Genomic DNA, 16,274 nt, shown 5'->3' with positions numbered 1-16,274 from the left:
GGTGGAAATTCCTCTAAGTTTCACTGATAACAATAGTTTAAATGCTGTAAAAATATGTGTTCTTTTTGTGATTTACAGTTTCCGAAACATGGTCACCTGCTCCATGCTTAAAGAATTTGAGACAGCAATATCCCTGGTGGCTTTTCCATGTTATTTGCTTGCCTGGGGTCTCCCAGCAGTGGGGGCGGGGGGCTCTGCGTGGGGCCTGTTCCTGCCCTCCTGACCAGCCTCTACCCTTCACGGGGTGGACAATGGCTTTTGCTGTCAGTGCTGGAGGGAGCCTGTCAGACTGGTTCTGTCACTCTGGGCGCTGTGAGCTTGGAGTCACTACTGTTCGCTCTGCCCCTCGGTGCTCCTGGGACGTGGCCACAGTAAACACGTCTTTCAGGGCTCATGTGAGAAGCAGATCTTCTGGTAAAACTCTGACACTGGCTTTATCATCTGCAGTTGTGACCCCCTAATGAAATTAATTTGGTGGATTGTGATCAGCATAAAAAAAAAATAGAACAGATATTAGGTATGGGGTTTATTTTGGAGCTGAAGAAAAATATTTTTTCCTTTTTAAAAAACTTTATTTTTATTGTTGGCACTATTAGAGATGTCCCTATTTCCCACCCCCTCTTTGCCCACCCCTACCCATTGCCCACCTCCCCTACCCTCTGGCCACCCCCATACTGTCTGTGTCTATGGGTTATGCATATATGTTCTTCGGCTAATCCCTTCCCCTCTTACATCCAGTCCCCTCATAGAAACTCTTAAAGTTCCAAAATGTGATGGTCGCACAACTCTGGAAATACACTAAAATCTATTAAGTTGTACACTTTACATGGCTAAACTTTGTGTATGTAAATCCTTTCTCAGTAAAGCTATGTATACAAAGAAGATTAGCAAACCCTAAAAAACCATCAAGCTCTGTCTTTGAGATTGTGTACTTTATTAGGGTATGTTCGATTTCAATCAAAGATTAAATATAAAAACTAGAATAGAAAATATTCACGTGCAGTAAGAGTACACATTATTTTAATGAAATATATGTATAAATGTGTTTCTGTGTGTGTGTGTTTGTGCTGGGCTGCAACAAAAACGTGTTTGTTATTGTGGGTTGTTGCCTAAAATGTTTACAGACAGTTGGCCTACGTCTCCCGACCCGAGTAGGCAGTTCACTTCTCTCCCTTTCCAGAAATGGAGATCACCCCGGTGTTCAGCCATTCACCTCTGAGTCGGGCCTATTCCTGACACAGGGGAGCAGGATTCTGCTCGCTGTGAGAGGCCTCCTTCCACGGGCATATGCACCCACACTTATACACACAATTAAGTCTAGCTCTCTCTTCCAGTTAAATAAACATCTCACCCTGAAAAGGAAGGGCAGAGAGCTGGCCTGTCCCCAAAGAAAATGTGCCTCTGGGCTTCTGGTTTTGGAGGTTGTGTAATGTTTACCTTGCAGTGTTCTCCACTTGACGCCTTTCCTTTTACATTTGGTTTGAATACCGCGGTTTAAATGATTTAAATGAGCTGCGTGCTCCTGGGAGGGGTTGGCTTGACTGGCTGAGGGCTCCCCAGCCCCTTCCTCCTTTGCAAGTGAGAACAAGTAAAGCTCGTATCAGGGCCTGGAAGCACAGACAACAAGGTTGGGTGGGTGAGTGGAGGGCAGGGATCTCAGCCACTGCACAGCCACCACCCCCGGGATGTACGTGAACTGTCATTCCATCGAGGTAAGCAGATTAAGCCATCAGGTGCCCCAGAGGACATGGGTGAACTGTCACTCCATTGAGGTAAACAGATTAAGCCATCAAGTGCCTAGGGACCTTCTGAAGATGACCAAATTGCAGATAAGCTTGAGATGATGCTATTTCATGAGGGATGAAAGGATGACGTCTCTCTTGCTTTTTGGTGATTCTGTTTCCCTTTGGCTGTCTGCCCATGTGACAACTTTCATGTCATGAGCCCCAGAGGGGACTGCATGGATGTGTTGAATGGAAAGACCGTGTTGGAATGAAAGATGGCAGCTGTCTCCTTATTGAAATCTGGGAAATCAGGGAATAGACTTAAGAGTTATTAGAATTTACCCTGGGTTTGTAAGTTGCGGGTTCAAATTCCATTTCATGTGCTAGAGGAGGGCAGCTACTGATTTGTGGCCACATTACAACTGATTTAGGAAGGAGAGTTAGCCTCTGATTGTTACCAACCCTGAGAAGTCTGTGTCGACTCTTTCAGACCACTGGGGGTTCCTCAGTGCCCGGAGCAAGGGTGGCTATTTAAAATTTTTATTTTACTTTTTTTAACTTGTTGTTTTATTTCATTTTACCAAGTAGATGGTAGAGGGTTGAGCATAGTAGTTACGCCCCAGAACTTGGAGTCTACCTGCCCCGTGAGAATCCTGTCTCTCTGCCTCTTACCTGGAGCATGGCCTTTTGCCTCGGTTGCTACATCTGCAAAACAATAGCTCCTTGCTCAGAATTTTTTTATTGTGGTAAAATATACATATCATCGGCGTCGGCAGCAGCCGTCCGTCTCGAGAGACGATGGTGTAGCTTCTTAAGAGTCTATCTGCACCGCCGAGAATGGTTGTGCAGTCCGACTCGGGGGTGACACGGTATCTGTCTCCTCCCGTGTTGAATCGACATCTTGCGATGACGCTGGAGTGTCCTCTCCAGTGAAGCTGAAGCTACAGAGCCTGGGCAGGGTGATATGGAGGGTCTGCTATTGCCCATGCAGCAGACCCCCCCTCTCTTCGCAGCTGAAGGATCCAAGGGAAAGACGGAGTCAATACAGCTTGGCTTCAGGTGCGCCGCAGGAGTTGCCGGTATTGACTACAATGTCAAACCGCCTTAGGGACTCCGGCTCCGGATTTTCTGTCGGGGTTTACTCCCTTAGCCTTTCCCCTGAAGAGGTATGCCGCAAGGCAGCGGAGGTTTTTTGGAGTCAGAGCTTTCCTTCTCTGATGTGCCCTGACTGGAAGATCGAACCAGCGACACTTAGCTCACAGGCCGATGCTCAATCCACTGAGCCAAACCAGCCAGGGACATACATATCATAAAATTTAGTATGTTAACCATTTTCGAGTATGCTATTCAGTGTTGCTGAGCACGTGCATGATGTTGTGCGACCCTCACCACCAACCCTTCCCAGAATTCTTTGCATCTTGTGAAACTGACCCTGTTCACATTAAACAGCAACTCCCAGTTCCCTCTTTCCCCTGGCACCTGGCAACCAGCACTCTATTCTCTCCCACTTGAATTTGCCTACTCCCTGGGGACCTCATGTTAGTGGAATCATACAATATTTGTCCTTTTCTGACTGGCTCATGTCCCTGAGCCTAATGTCTCAAGGTTCATCCATATTGTATCATGGGTCAGAATTTCCTTCCTTTTTAAGGCTGAATAATATTCCGTTGTGTGGCTGGACCACATTTTGTTTATTCACTTATTCATCCATGAACACTTGGGTTGTTTTCGCCTTCTGGCTATTGTGAGTGATGATGCTATGAACAAGGGTATACAAGTATCTGTTCAAGTCCTTGCTTTAAATTCCTGTGAGTCTATACTCAAGATCATATTGTAATTCTATTTTTAATTTTTTGAGAAATTATTATACTGCTTTCCATTGCAACTGTGCCATTTTAGATTTCCACCAACAGTGTGTAAGGATGCCAGTTTCTCTACATCCTTGCCAACACCTGTTATTTTCTATTTTTTTATAAATTAGCCCTCCAGGATTTTATTTTTAAGGGCTAGAAGAGAGAATGTATGAGAAACACTCAGTGCGTGCTTGGCTCAGTAAATGGTAGCTGCTTTTGACATTTTAGGTTTTGCTTCTATTTCTGTAGAAGTAGATTAAATGATGACTTTCTCAGAAGCTACCCAAATGCCTAGGTGTCCCCTCACAGATCATCAGCTCCGGAACTCCAAGGGTGGGAATTTAGGTAGGAATGGCAGAGTCAGCTCCAATCTGGAAAGGCCCTATGTCGCTTGGGTCGCGTCACCTTGGAGATTTCCGAGGGAACAGCATGGCTCTTAAGGCACCTCAGAACGGGGAGCCCACCTGTGTAACCTCTTGGAGTCTTTTTCCTGGGCTTCCACTACCTCATTGATTTTATCACCTGGCCTAGTAAACATAAGCTCTCTGTGTAAAAAGGAGCAAATCTTGCTGATATCCCATGAACTCTTCTAAGAAAAGGTATGGTAATTAAGCACAACGTTTTTCTTTGAATTATTATAAAAATGTTAGAAAACAGCTCTATCTCACATTTAATCAATTTATTTAGTAAGAGAATCTTTTATGTGAAATAACTAGTAAGATGAAAAAGGGTCTTTATTTTCTTGAATGAGGCTGCATATTGGACAAAGGACAAAGTGAACCCAACTTTAGGTAGAAAGACAGTTGACTTGAATGCTCTTGAGGCTGTAACATTCCAGAAGGGGACGGGGGAAGGGGACCGACAACAGGCTCTGTGTCCTTGGCGTTTCTCAGCCAGACGTTGGGTTAGTTCTGCTCTGTCCTCTGCTCCTTCGGCCGAAGGCTGAGCTGTGCTGTAGCTCAGGTTTCCGCACCGCGTTGACTGGGAGGGTTTATGCCGTGTCCGGGAAAGGAAAAGCCAGACGGGTGATTTTGGATTAGAACCTGGAAGAATCCAGTAATTTTTTTTTTTTTTTTTAAGTGAAGGATAAAATCTTTCTCCGGTCTGGGATTTTGCTCAAAAGATTCAGAACAATCTTAATAGTCAGGCTTCTGTCAGCTTGCTAGTCCCTTACCCCAGCCCCCTGCCGCATTTGAAAACAAACAAAAATGTAAAAAAAAAAAAAAAAAAAAAAAAAAAGGTGTTATTTGAATTTTGATTCTCCTTGAAAGAACTGACTGGAGGACACTTTATTATTACATGCCACACCTACCTATATATCTCTGTATCTGTCTCTACCTATTGCACACACACATCACCTGTGTATACAGGAACGGATACCAGTTTTGGGGAGTGGTACCTGACAAAATTTAGGTGGCCTTTTAAAAGACAAAAATACAAAGAAGCTTACTTTGCAAAATTTGCCAGAAACATGACTGCATTAATGCATTGCTCAAGCCCTTCCCATGTCCTGGCCCGAGGCCTGAGATTTGCTGGCTTCTGGGAAGTCTGTCCAGGCATGTGTGACCCCCTGGGAGGTCTCCCCACTTTCCAGGCTCCCTGAGAGGCGCTCTCTTATCACCTACCTTGTGTGGTTGTGCTTGGGTTTGAATGGGGTTGAAGCATTGGTGATGGTGACTGGCAGCCGGGACTTGGTACTCCCTCCAAGTTCACGGACCCTCCCATCTCCACGGGCCGACTCAAAGGCCAGGAAAAGCATTTTCTTAGGAGCAAATCCAAAGGTTTTGGTCTTGAAAGAGAAATATGAGAAAAACAGCAACAATGGCAGGAGTGGGAGGGAAAAGAAAAAAGGGAGAGGGGAGCAGGTGGGGTGGGGGTCCCACAGAGTGTTTTTCTTGTACGTGTGGGTGGGATCTAAAAAGCCAGTGGTTTCAGGCTGAGCTGAAAATGTCTCTCCTTAAGATCAGGAGCAGGACGCTGGGAGGCTGAGTTATTCGTGAGGAAGAAATGGCTGGGCTCATTTCTGTGAGTCCCACGTGAATGCAAGTGCGTGGTTTAAGGTGAGCTAAGTTGTGTGGTGGCAGCCAGTGCCTCTGGGGCACAGTTGTGTCCCTGTCTTTCCTGGAACTCTGGGAAGTAGCCTGGCCCAGGGGGGCAGCACACACAGATGGGACCCTCGGCCACCTGCAGCCACACTGCTCTGGCAGGTGGTCAGGAATCACTGTAACAGCTAGATGTCTTTCAGGTCAGGGTCTCATCGCCCTGTCCTGTTCCCATTGGTTGTCCACTTCTGTGCAGGATCTGTGCATGGGGAGAGGAGAGGCAGCGGACAGACTCGAACACAGGGGTCCACGCTAGGAGCTTGGAGGGAGACCGGGGGAATGTCACAGGGACACAGGGACACAGGGACACAGCATCTAAATGCCATGTGTGGGTTCCTGGATCGGGTCCTGGGTCTGGAAAATGGCTGTAAAGGACATTGTTGGACAATTGAAGAAGTCTATATGGATTATAGAGTAGGTAATTGTATTGGTTCTGTATTTCCTGAACTTGAGAATTATACTGTTATTATGTGAAAGAACATCCTTATTCTTAAGAAATGCTGAAATATTTAGGGGTAAAAGGAAATAATGTCCCTGCAACTTGCTTTCAAATGGTTCAGAAAATAATAAATATATGTGCAAGCGTATGTACATCTACGGGTGTCTATAGATAGATAGGGAAAGCAAAGGCCGCTAAACATGAACAGTTGGTGAATAAAGGCTGCTGTACAGGTGTCCTTGGCATTACTCCTGAATTGGTTCTCTAAAGTTTGAAATTATTTAAAAATAAAAAAGCAGATGGTAGGAGTTCTTAGGACCAGGTTTCTTGGGGTATGTTGCTCAGCTGTCTGTATGAGAATCCTCAGGGTGTGTAAGGTACAAAGTCAGGGGTTCCACCAACGGGAAGTCTGCTCCAGCAGGTTTGGTGGGAACCTTGGGATATGCATTGCCCATAAGCACCTCCAAGGATTCTGATTCAGGCAGCTAGCAGCTGCCCTTTTAAGAAACATTTCTGCTCTGGCTCGTGGGGCTCAGTGGATTGAGTGCTGGCCTGTGAGCCAAAGGGTCACAGGTTCGATTCCCAGTCAGGGCACATGCCTGGGTTGCGGGCCAGGTCCCCAGTTGGGGGTGTGCGAGAGGCAATCACACATTGATGTTTCTTTCCCTCTCTTTCTCTCTCCCTTCCCCTCTCTCTAAAAAAAAAAAAAAAATTAATTAAAGAAAAAGGAGAGAAACACTTCCTCCTCCAGGAAAATGTGCTCACAATCCAGCCTCTACCTCGCCTGCCTCTGCTGTCCTGGCTCGTCCTAGCCATGCAGACAATCCTGTTGAGGCCGGAGCTGGGGCTAGGCACCCACCCATGTCCCCTGAACCCCTAGCTCTTCCCTGCGTCTCTTCGCTGACACAGCAGACATGGTGTCCCTAGAGGCGGTCTCAGAGCCATTCAATCCTCCCAGGAACCTAAAGGATCCATAAAAGGTTGCGGAGGTGATGGCCTGGGTGCTGGTGCAGCGGATCTGATGTAACCATCTGTAAACGGTGCGCTTGGCAAAGGGGAGGTGGGGAATCCGGGAGCAGGTATGAGAACACCGGATAAAGGAAAAGACAGGTACGAGGTGGGAGAGCGGAGCACAGAAGGAGTCAGAGGTCATTCATCTGTTCTTCAAATATTTCGTGGCTGCTGCAAGTGTGCCAGGCACTCTGGGAGGCTCCGAGAACAAGTCCTAGCATGAGTTAGTTACTATGTTGTGATTTGCTTCTTTTCTCTGATTAAAAATACATCATAGAGCTCATGGCCCTTCAGTTCATGAGACGTCATGGGGTGCCATTGCATATGTGAACCGGGGTTTTAGTCATTGATTTCCTGTCACCAGCTGTTTAGGTTGTCTCCAAACTTTTCCCATTATAACGCACATAAGAGTATAATGCAGGCTAAATTATTGAAGGTAGAATTGTTGAGTCAAGGACATGAGCTTCGGTAGTTTTGATGGATACGGTCAGACTCTTTTCCGTTGAGGTTCCAATTGACATGGCCACCAGCCATCTAAAACTGCTTATTTTAACCACATACTTGCCACATAATAGATTATCATTTTTTGACATTTATGATTTTATAGGTGAAAAAAATGGTACCCCATTTTAAATTTGCAAATTCTAATTTGCATTTCTTTTACTATAAGTGGATTTGAACATGTTCATTTTAGTTTGTAGGAACTCCCCCTTCTCCAATCTATTGCTCTTTTGCTATTGGGTTATGTTTTTTTCCTTCTTACTGAAAAGGAGTTTTTTATATATGTCACTACACATATATGTGAGTTGCAAAATGTTTTTTTCCAGTTTGCCATTTGACCTTTAGCTTTACTTATGTTGGTTTTTGCCATGCAGACTCTAAAACCTTTGCATGTATTAGAATGGATTAATCTTTTCTCTTATGGCTTCTATTTTATTTCATAGTTAAAAAGATATTTTTAATGCCAAGATTATTTTTAAAAAATGATCTTATGGGGTCTTCTAATGATTTCATGATTGTTTTAATATTAAAAATTTAAATCCGGCCCATACACCAAAAGGTTGCAGGTTCGATCCCCCGTCTGGGTGCTTACGGGAGGAAACCCATTGATGTTTCTCTCTCACATCAATGACCCTTTCTCTCTCTTTCTCTTTGTCTCCCTTCCGCTCTCTCTCTCAAATCAATAATAAAAAATGTCCTCGGGTGAGAATTTTAAAGAATTTCAATCTATACTACATTTATCCTGGTGTAACATGTCAGCTGTGAACTCAACTTCATTTTCCCACAGATGGTTATGAACATCATATTTTCTGCACTGATTTCAAGTGCTGTCCTTTCATACACTAACTTTTCATTTACACTTGGGTTTATTTATAGACTTAATTCTGTCCCGTTTATCTGCTGGTCTATTTTTCATCAGGACCACACTATTTCAATAATTACAGTATGTCACTACTTGCCTGGGCTGACCCACCGTTGTTATTATTCTTTTTCAGAAATGTCCTGATTGCTTTGCTTGCTTGTTTCTATGATCTTTAGGATCAGCTTACCTAGTTAAACAATCTCGTTAGTATTTGATTTGGATTGTTTATTATTTATATAGTAATTTGGGGGAGAAATGACATTTGTGATGTTCCTTAGTCTAAGAATATAATAGAGCATTCCCCTCCCAGAACATTTTGTATGTGTCCTACAGTAATATTTAATTTTTATATAGATTTTTAAATGTAGATTTTTATATAGATTTTAATTTATTTCTTGAGTTTATTTCTAGGTATTTTTTTTTCTACTGTAAATTTCTTTAATACATCTTCTGATTGTGATTAGTTTATGTTGGAAGATATTGAGTTAATTGTTTCTGTGCATTAATTTTCAATTCAGTCTCCTCGCTGAATTTTCTTAATGTTTATGAACAAGAAACACCGAGTTGGAGTTTTCATCATTAGAAATGTTCTTTAGTGCTGGTCAATTCAAGTTTTTTGGGCAAGTGACTAATGATGAGTATTCTTTGCTTTGACAGAACTCATTAACTGATTTGTTATGAATGTTCCTCCAGTTGTACTGGTATATTAGGGGTTTTATATTATTTATGTTGGTGTCAGTATTTTTTTGTCAAGCCAGCCAAAAGTTGCATATTTGTCCTATGAATTCTATGATTCACTTCTCTTCACTAGCTGAATTATCAAACGATACAAGAGCCTATTCATCACAATCCATTATTTCTAGTAGAAATCTATTTTTTCAAACTATTTAATAAATTATTGCTTCTGGGATGGTCTGATATTTCTTTTGGTTACAATTTATTTCTTGGTCTTAGGACAATTTCTATCAATTTCTTTGCTTCTATCTGTCACTTTTTTTCATATTCCATTAATTTGTATTTGGACTTTCTTTCAGTTTTTTAATAGATAAATTTGAAGACGAGAAAATAAAAACCTTTTCACATATGTCTAAACCAGGAATCTGTAATTATGTTCCAAAGCATCTTTCAGTTACAGTTCTAATGGTCTGTTTAAGCTTTAATAAGCTTTTGATAGATATTATGTGTTTCTTTTGTGTTCTGATTTCTGTTCCCTGTATTTGAAAATATATCTAGGCTCCTTAAAATAGTGTTTGCTCATGTTGCCAGCTTGAATAGTGCCTTTTGGTGTGAGCTAGGGACTCATTCAACTTGGGTTCAGTGGTTTGCAGTCACTTCTGTGTTGAATCTGTTCTTGTCGTTGTCCTGGCTCCTGGGAAGGTCTTGCTGTCAGTCCTGTGGGGCCACAGGAACCAGTTCTGTGGTCACCTGCTTTGAGACAGACCAGAAAGAGACGGTGGTCTTCACTGTTGTGGTTACGACATCTTTGCAAATATTTAACGTTTGGTTAGTCCAGAATGGCCCAGTCCGCCCTCACCAACAGGAGAGCTTGGTTAGCACTGTAGGTTCTCTGTGAGAGTATTGCTTTTTCCAGGTTCCACACTGGATCTGAGGCTTATTTAGTGACCTTGGGGAGTTTCTTTCTGGGGCCTCAGCAGCGTCATCTATTAACAGGGTGTACAGAGCTCAATGAACCCCAATGGCCTTATGAGCTCTCCCACTCAATGGCTTGGGTACGGTACAGAGAACAGTATACATGTAAGTCTTTGGTACCTTGGGGCCAAATGCCAGTCAACCTCACCAGCAGGACAGCGTAGCATGGGGGTCACAGCATGGATATCAGAGCCAGGATCCCTACCTCCCCTCACATAAGCCATATGAATTGGGCAGTTTATTCATCCTTGTACCTCAGTTTTCCATCTTATTATTTTTTTTTTTTTCAGTTTTCCTCATATAGATCTTAACATATTTTGTTAGACTTATACCTAAGTATTTCTTTCTCTGGAGTGCTAATGTAAATGGTACTATGTTTTTAGTTTCAAATTCCACTTGTTCAATAGATAAGGAAGCAATTGACTTTTTGTACATCAACCTTAATTTTGCAACCTTGCTATAATCACTTAGCAGTTCCAGAAGTTTGTGTCATTGTTGATTTTTTTTTTCCAGATTTTCTATGTAGACAGTCATGTCATCTGTGAACAAAGGGAGTTTTGTTTTTCCTTTTCAATCTTTACCTTTTCTTTTCTTTTTTCCTTTCTTCTTATTGCATCAGCTAGGATTTCCAGTATAATATTGAAATGGAGTAGCCCTGACCAGTGTGGCTCAGTTAGTTGGGTGTTGTTCTGAAAAGTGAAAGGTCTCCAGTTCGATTCCCGGTCAGGGCATGTGCCTGGGTTGTGGGTTTAGTCCCCATTTGGGGCACATATGACAGGCAACTGATTGATGTTTCTCTCCCTCTATGTCCCTCTCCCTTCTCCCCTCTCCAAAAATAAATAAATAAAATCTAAAAAAGAAAGCAGTGGTAAGAGAAGACGCATTATGTTTTATGGGGAGACAATAATTGGACCTACCCAATGGGACTTTTTTGAGGCTCAAGGAATGAGTGCACATAAAGTGCTTAGATGCAGGCTGGGGCTTAGTAAGTGCTGGGTAAATGTCTGTTAAAAGAAATACATCACTCAGGGCACTCTCTGCCTGGGTGGCCCCTGCACATGCTAAGTGACTTCTCCACCACAGGGTGCTCAGGTCGGCTGAGAGAGCTGGGATTTGGGGACTTGGGTATTAGATCCAATAAGCAATCACCGGTACAGCTGCTTTTCCTGACCAACAGTTTCCTTGCCCGACCTAAGCATGGCAAGGCCAAGAACTGAGAGGCTTGTTATAAAAACTCCATTGTTTCCAGTTTAATGACAGCGGGAACCACAGCCCCTTTCCTCACTCCTTTATTGTGGTTACACTCAGGTGCTCTGCTTCACCTTCAGGCCGTAAGGGCAGCCTCCAAGCACCCTTGAACCATGCCTTCCTGGGAGATCAATGTTTATACTAATTTTGCACCACTGTGAGCTCTGGGGCCCCAGGGAGAGCAAATCGCAGGAACAGAGCTGAGTCTTGGAATGGACAGCCTCCAGGACTGTCCGTGAACTCCTACGAGGTGGCAGCATGTTGGGAGTCACGGCTCAGCTATCAAGGGCTCTGTGTTTCTCTGTCATATCAGAGGACTAAAGGTCTTGCACAGGACTTTGACCCTGAGTGCCACTAGCGCCTTCCCGGGGTGGACTGGCAAACTCAGCTCTCCTAAGTAAATCCATCTTGGACGGAAAGAGAGGCCCCTCGCCCTGAGCTAGGACTCCTGTCTTAGCCTACTGACTTTCTTTCTGACCATGGAGTAGTCTTCTAGTATCCCTGGGAGAAGCCGATTTAAGAAGCCAATTTCTCACCTGGCTGCTGTGGCTCAGTGGATTGAGCGTTGGCCTGTGAACCAAGTGTCGCTGGTTCGATTCCCAGTCAGGGCACATGACTAAGTTGCATGTCAGGTCCCCAGTTGGGGGTGTGTGAGAGGCAACCACACAGTGATGTTTCTTCCCTCTCTTTCTCCTTTCCCCCTCTCTCTAAAAATAAATAAAAAAATAAAATAAAATTGTTTTAAAAAAAGCCTATTTCTCAAATAGCCATTTGACTTTTTAAAAAGATTTTTAAAATTTGTTTTTAGAGAGAGGGGGATGGAGGGAGAAAGAGAGGGAGAGAAACATCAATGTGTGGTTGCCTCTCGCATGCCCCCAACTGGGGACCTGGCCTGCAACCCAGGCTTGTGCCCTGACTGGGAATCGAAACTGTGACCCTTTAGTTCACAGGCCAGTGCTCAATCCACTAAGCCACACTAACCAGGGTAAAGCCTATTTAAGAAGTCTGTTTCTCAAATAGCCATTTGAGAAGCCACTAAGTCCCTAAGCTGCAGTGAGGAGCTGACCACATCCAGAGCGGCTCATGCTCCTGCAGCTGAGAAGGGGAGACCATGAACCCCTCTCTCTGCCTCCTCCCTACACCCCCTCAGTAGGAATGGGCTGAGTTAATCTTTGGGTCACACTCATGAGATTTAGAAAGCGATTGAAAAGTCTTCCTTGAGAGAAAGTCTTTAGAAAGAGCTTATCAATAATGGGGTGGGGTCTGTAGACATTTCGTGGGCTCTGTCTTTAATTTGCATTGTTACTGGGCTGTCATCAGTCAGGGACAATGTGGCAGCCCTGATGCTCAGGTGTTGAAAAGGCTCATAAGTTAGAATTCTTGTGTGTAGAACCACGTAGGATGCAGCAAATATCTTCACAAGAGAGCCATTTACAACCTGACACCCTGAAGGCAGTCGTGATTTTCTGTGGTTTAGTAGGAGCCTGACCAGGAATAAATTGCTGCAGACTGTCCATAGGAAAAAAGAAAATTCTGCTCTGGATCCTTTTAACACCTCAGGTGCCTGCTGGCCAGACCTGACCATCCAGAATGAAGCTCCTTCTCGCAGATTTGAGAACAGAACCTAAAGAACCAGGCCGCAAAGTGGACAAGGTTCGCATTTGATATCAGAGCTGTCACACATGGGAAGGAAAGGCTTTCCTTCTACGGTATGCAACCCTCCTTCCTGAGAGAAGCTGGAACGCGAAGTGACCTCATGTTGTGGCCTGTTTCTCTTTGTCGCAGAGGCTAGTATGTCCATTTCAAGGCCACCCTCCACCTTGGCCTGGGGAGACAGGTGGGGTCGCAGCCGAACGTCAGAGGAGGCTTGCTGCTCGCTCAGGCTTGCAGCACGCACGAGGATGCAGAGGGCCGCAGAGCGCCTGTGCGCGTGTGTGTAGCAGTCGGCATGCTCTCAGTGGGTGACGTCTGAAATTCAGGGAGCGCCAGCTGAGGGTCAGGGAGGGTCAGTGTGTGTCCTGTATAGCAGTTAACACGTGGCTGATGCTCTCAGTAAAGGGGTGAAGTTTTGTTGTTTGGGACTCTATGACCCCTGGCTGGAATCTACAAGGATCGTTTCTAGAAATGGTTTGGGGGCAAGATGCTCGGGGCTCAGAGAGAGGACGGGGGACAGGGGCAGATGCTTCCAGAAGAAATTGCCCTGCTGCTGGGCCTTCCCTGTGGGAGCCCTCTGAGATGCTATCCCTGGGGGTGGTGGCCCCAGGCTCCTCAGTCCATCCAGGTGGAGGGGAAGAAGGTAAGCACCTACCTCCACCAGGATGTGCTGAGAAAGCCTTTTCCTAGGTTGTCCAAGTGCCTCCCGGTCCTGGGATCGGAAGTAGGTCTCAGACTCAGTGAAGAGTTCGACCCCACCGAACACTGTAGGAAATAGTGGGAGAGGGGGCTCAGGCTTGGGGTGGGGGATTGTGGACCTTGGGGAGGTTCAGGAAAAGACAACAGGGGAGGTGTGATGGGGAAGGAAATGGACACTTGTTTCAGACCATCCACGGGACTCCTCACCTGCGGCTGGGGCAGAGGGAGGGGACACACATCTGCCATTGGATTCACCCAGCTGGCTCTCCTATTGACACACAGTCCCCCAGCACCACACACACACACACACACACACACACACACACACACACACACACACACACAGACACACATCCACACACACAGACACCCCCCCCCCACCCACAGTGCTGAAGGGGGGAGGTGGAGCCAGTGTGCAATTCGTGGTCTGCCCATCATTGCTGCAAAGCGAGTGTCCTGAGGGGCTTAGTGATCGCGTCCGAGGGACTGAGCTGACTTGGAAATGGGACTATAACTCTGCATGAGGGTGACTGACAGACAGTGTCCCGTACGTAGTAAACAGTAGCTCTGCCTCTGGATGTGTGACTACGTGGGAGAAAAACGCTTGGCCTGGGGCCAGACTGGCTGGACTGGACTCTAGGTCCCACCACTTAGCATTTGTGCAGCCCTGAGGAAGTCTTTGAGTCCTCACTTGTGAAAAAAAAGAATGTCCTGTCCCTCCAGCTGGTGGCTGTTACAGAATGAATGTGCGTGCTCAGGTTGGCAGCGGGTAAGCGGTGGATTTCATGATGTGGGAGGCCGCCTGGTATGTAATTTCTCAGCCCGAAATGAAGCTTCCCAAGATAGACATGTCCTTAGAGGCAGAAGGCTCTCAAGCGTGGGCCAAGTGTTGGGAGCGCTGGAGAGTAAGCAGCCTGGTAAATTGGAAACCGCCCTGCAGCGCGCAGCGTGACTTTAATTTTGTCACTCCGGGAAGTTATTATGGAAGTTCCTCCGAATCAGCCAGCCGACGCTATTAAAGAAAATCTTGGAATCTTCAGATGAGCTTCTAATGCCAGGGTGGTGTGGGGGACTTTGTCCTTGTGGTTTGTAGTCCCCGAGATGTGGTAATCTTTGTTTCTAGTGCGGGGACTGGGCCAGGGCCACACTTGACACCTCATTTCTGTTTCACTCTGGGCAAAAGCTGGTCAGGTTTCCTGTTTCTGAGATCCTGATTCTGTGAGCATAGGTTTTCTTTTTGCTGTGGTTGTTTTGTTGGGCTGTATTAGTTGGGACAGGGTTGGCAGGGCAGCCCATCTTGGTGGCTGGGTAGGGGGTGTGGAGGGAGGGCTGAAAACTCCTGTCTTTGATCTCAGACCCCCTGCCCTACCTGCAGGCACAGTGGCTCTGGGTGCAGAGCTGATGGGGAGTCCAGGCCTTCTGACTCCCATTTCATGGGACCTCAGGGCCTCTGGGAGGGTGGGGGTGGTCTCCCCACACTGCAGGAAACAGGATGCAGAAGGTGGTGGCCTGTCCTCTGGGCTCCTGGGGGCAGCTCAGCCCCTCATGGTCACACCGTTGCTTGGAATAATTCAGCAGGCTTTGGGGACTGTGGAATGTCTCAGCTTTCCAACTTTACCTTCCTCTTCTAAACCTGGGTCCTTACATTTTCTGAGCATACCAACAGAAGTGTTTTAGGCATGTACCCCCAATGTAGGTACACATTTTATTTTATCCATATGCACTACCCTGTTTGTATATTATTTATACTAAATATATACACAAAATAAAGATTAAAGTGATGCAAGAAATACTATTTTGAACTAGAATTTATTTATTGCTTATTAAAGAGTCCAAAATTTTTTTTTCTCTCAGGAAAAAGAAGTGAATAGCCTTTATTTTCTTTGGCTATCTGGCTCAGCTCTGAGTGAGGTGGGGAGTCAAAGGCCTGGGGTAAGTCCAGTTGATCTGGATACTTGGGTTTAATGGCTACCACCCATAGAGAAGTGGTGTGTGTTATACGGGCGATTGTTAAATAAGTACAAAACATTACCTTTGCTCCGGCGTTCTTGGCCGAACAGAAGCCCTTCATTTTGATATGATTAACTTCATCAGTTCTTTCATTTATGTTTTTGTGCTTTTGGGATTGCGAGTTGTTCTGCTCTCCCGCTCGGTCACAAAGTGGGTTTCCTGCCTTATCGTCTCTAAAACTTGCAGTCTTGCCGTTCACATTGGTGCGTGCAGCCCGCGGGCTCTTGCCATTTTATATGGCTTTAGGGCGGCATCCAAGTTTATTTCTTGTCACTTGTGAGTCAGGTTTCCCAGCCCCACCCCAGAAAGTCCTGGCATCAGTGATTGCGGTGCACCGTGAGCACAGCTCCAAGCACACCTGGGCCATTTGGGCTCTCAGCTTTGCTGGCCACAGACTTTTACTGTGGAGCCATTATTATGCTGACTTATTAGTGGAGCTTTAGGGAAGAAACTAACATCTAGAAGGTCAAGTCCTTCTTCGTTGCCTTTCTTTTTCAATAAGGATTTAGCTACAAATGGACA

The 16,274-nt window shown here is 45.3% G+C and overlaps 1 long non-coding RNA gene across 1 annotated transcript in view; it reads left to right on the top strand.

Annotated features, from left to right (window-relative positions):
• LOC149992449 (uncharacterized) overlaps positions 1-16,274 on the top strand; it is a 51,858-nt gene that overhangs the window by 12,993 nt on the left and 22,591 nt on the right. The window lies entirely within an intron of this gene.

The sequence above is a fragment of the Furipterus horrens genome, unplaced genomic scaffold (assembly GCF_987537825.1).
Source record: "Furipterus horrens unplaced genomic scaffold, mFurHor1.1.pri manual_scaffold_15, whole genome shotgun sequence".
Taxonomy (NCBI): Eukaryota; Metazoa; Chordata; class Mammalia; order Chiroptera; family Furipteridae; genus Furipterus; species Furipterus horrens.
The sequence above is the reverse complement of the archived record's forward strand: the minus strand, read 5'-3'. Positions and strand labels throughout refer to the sequence as shown.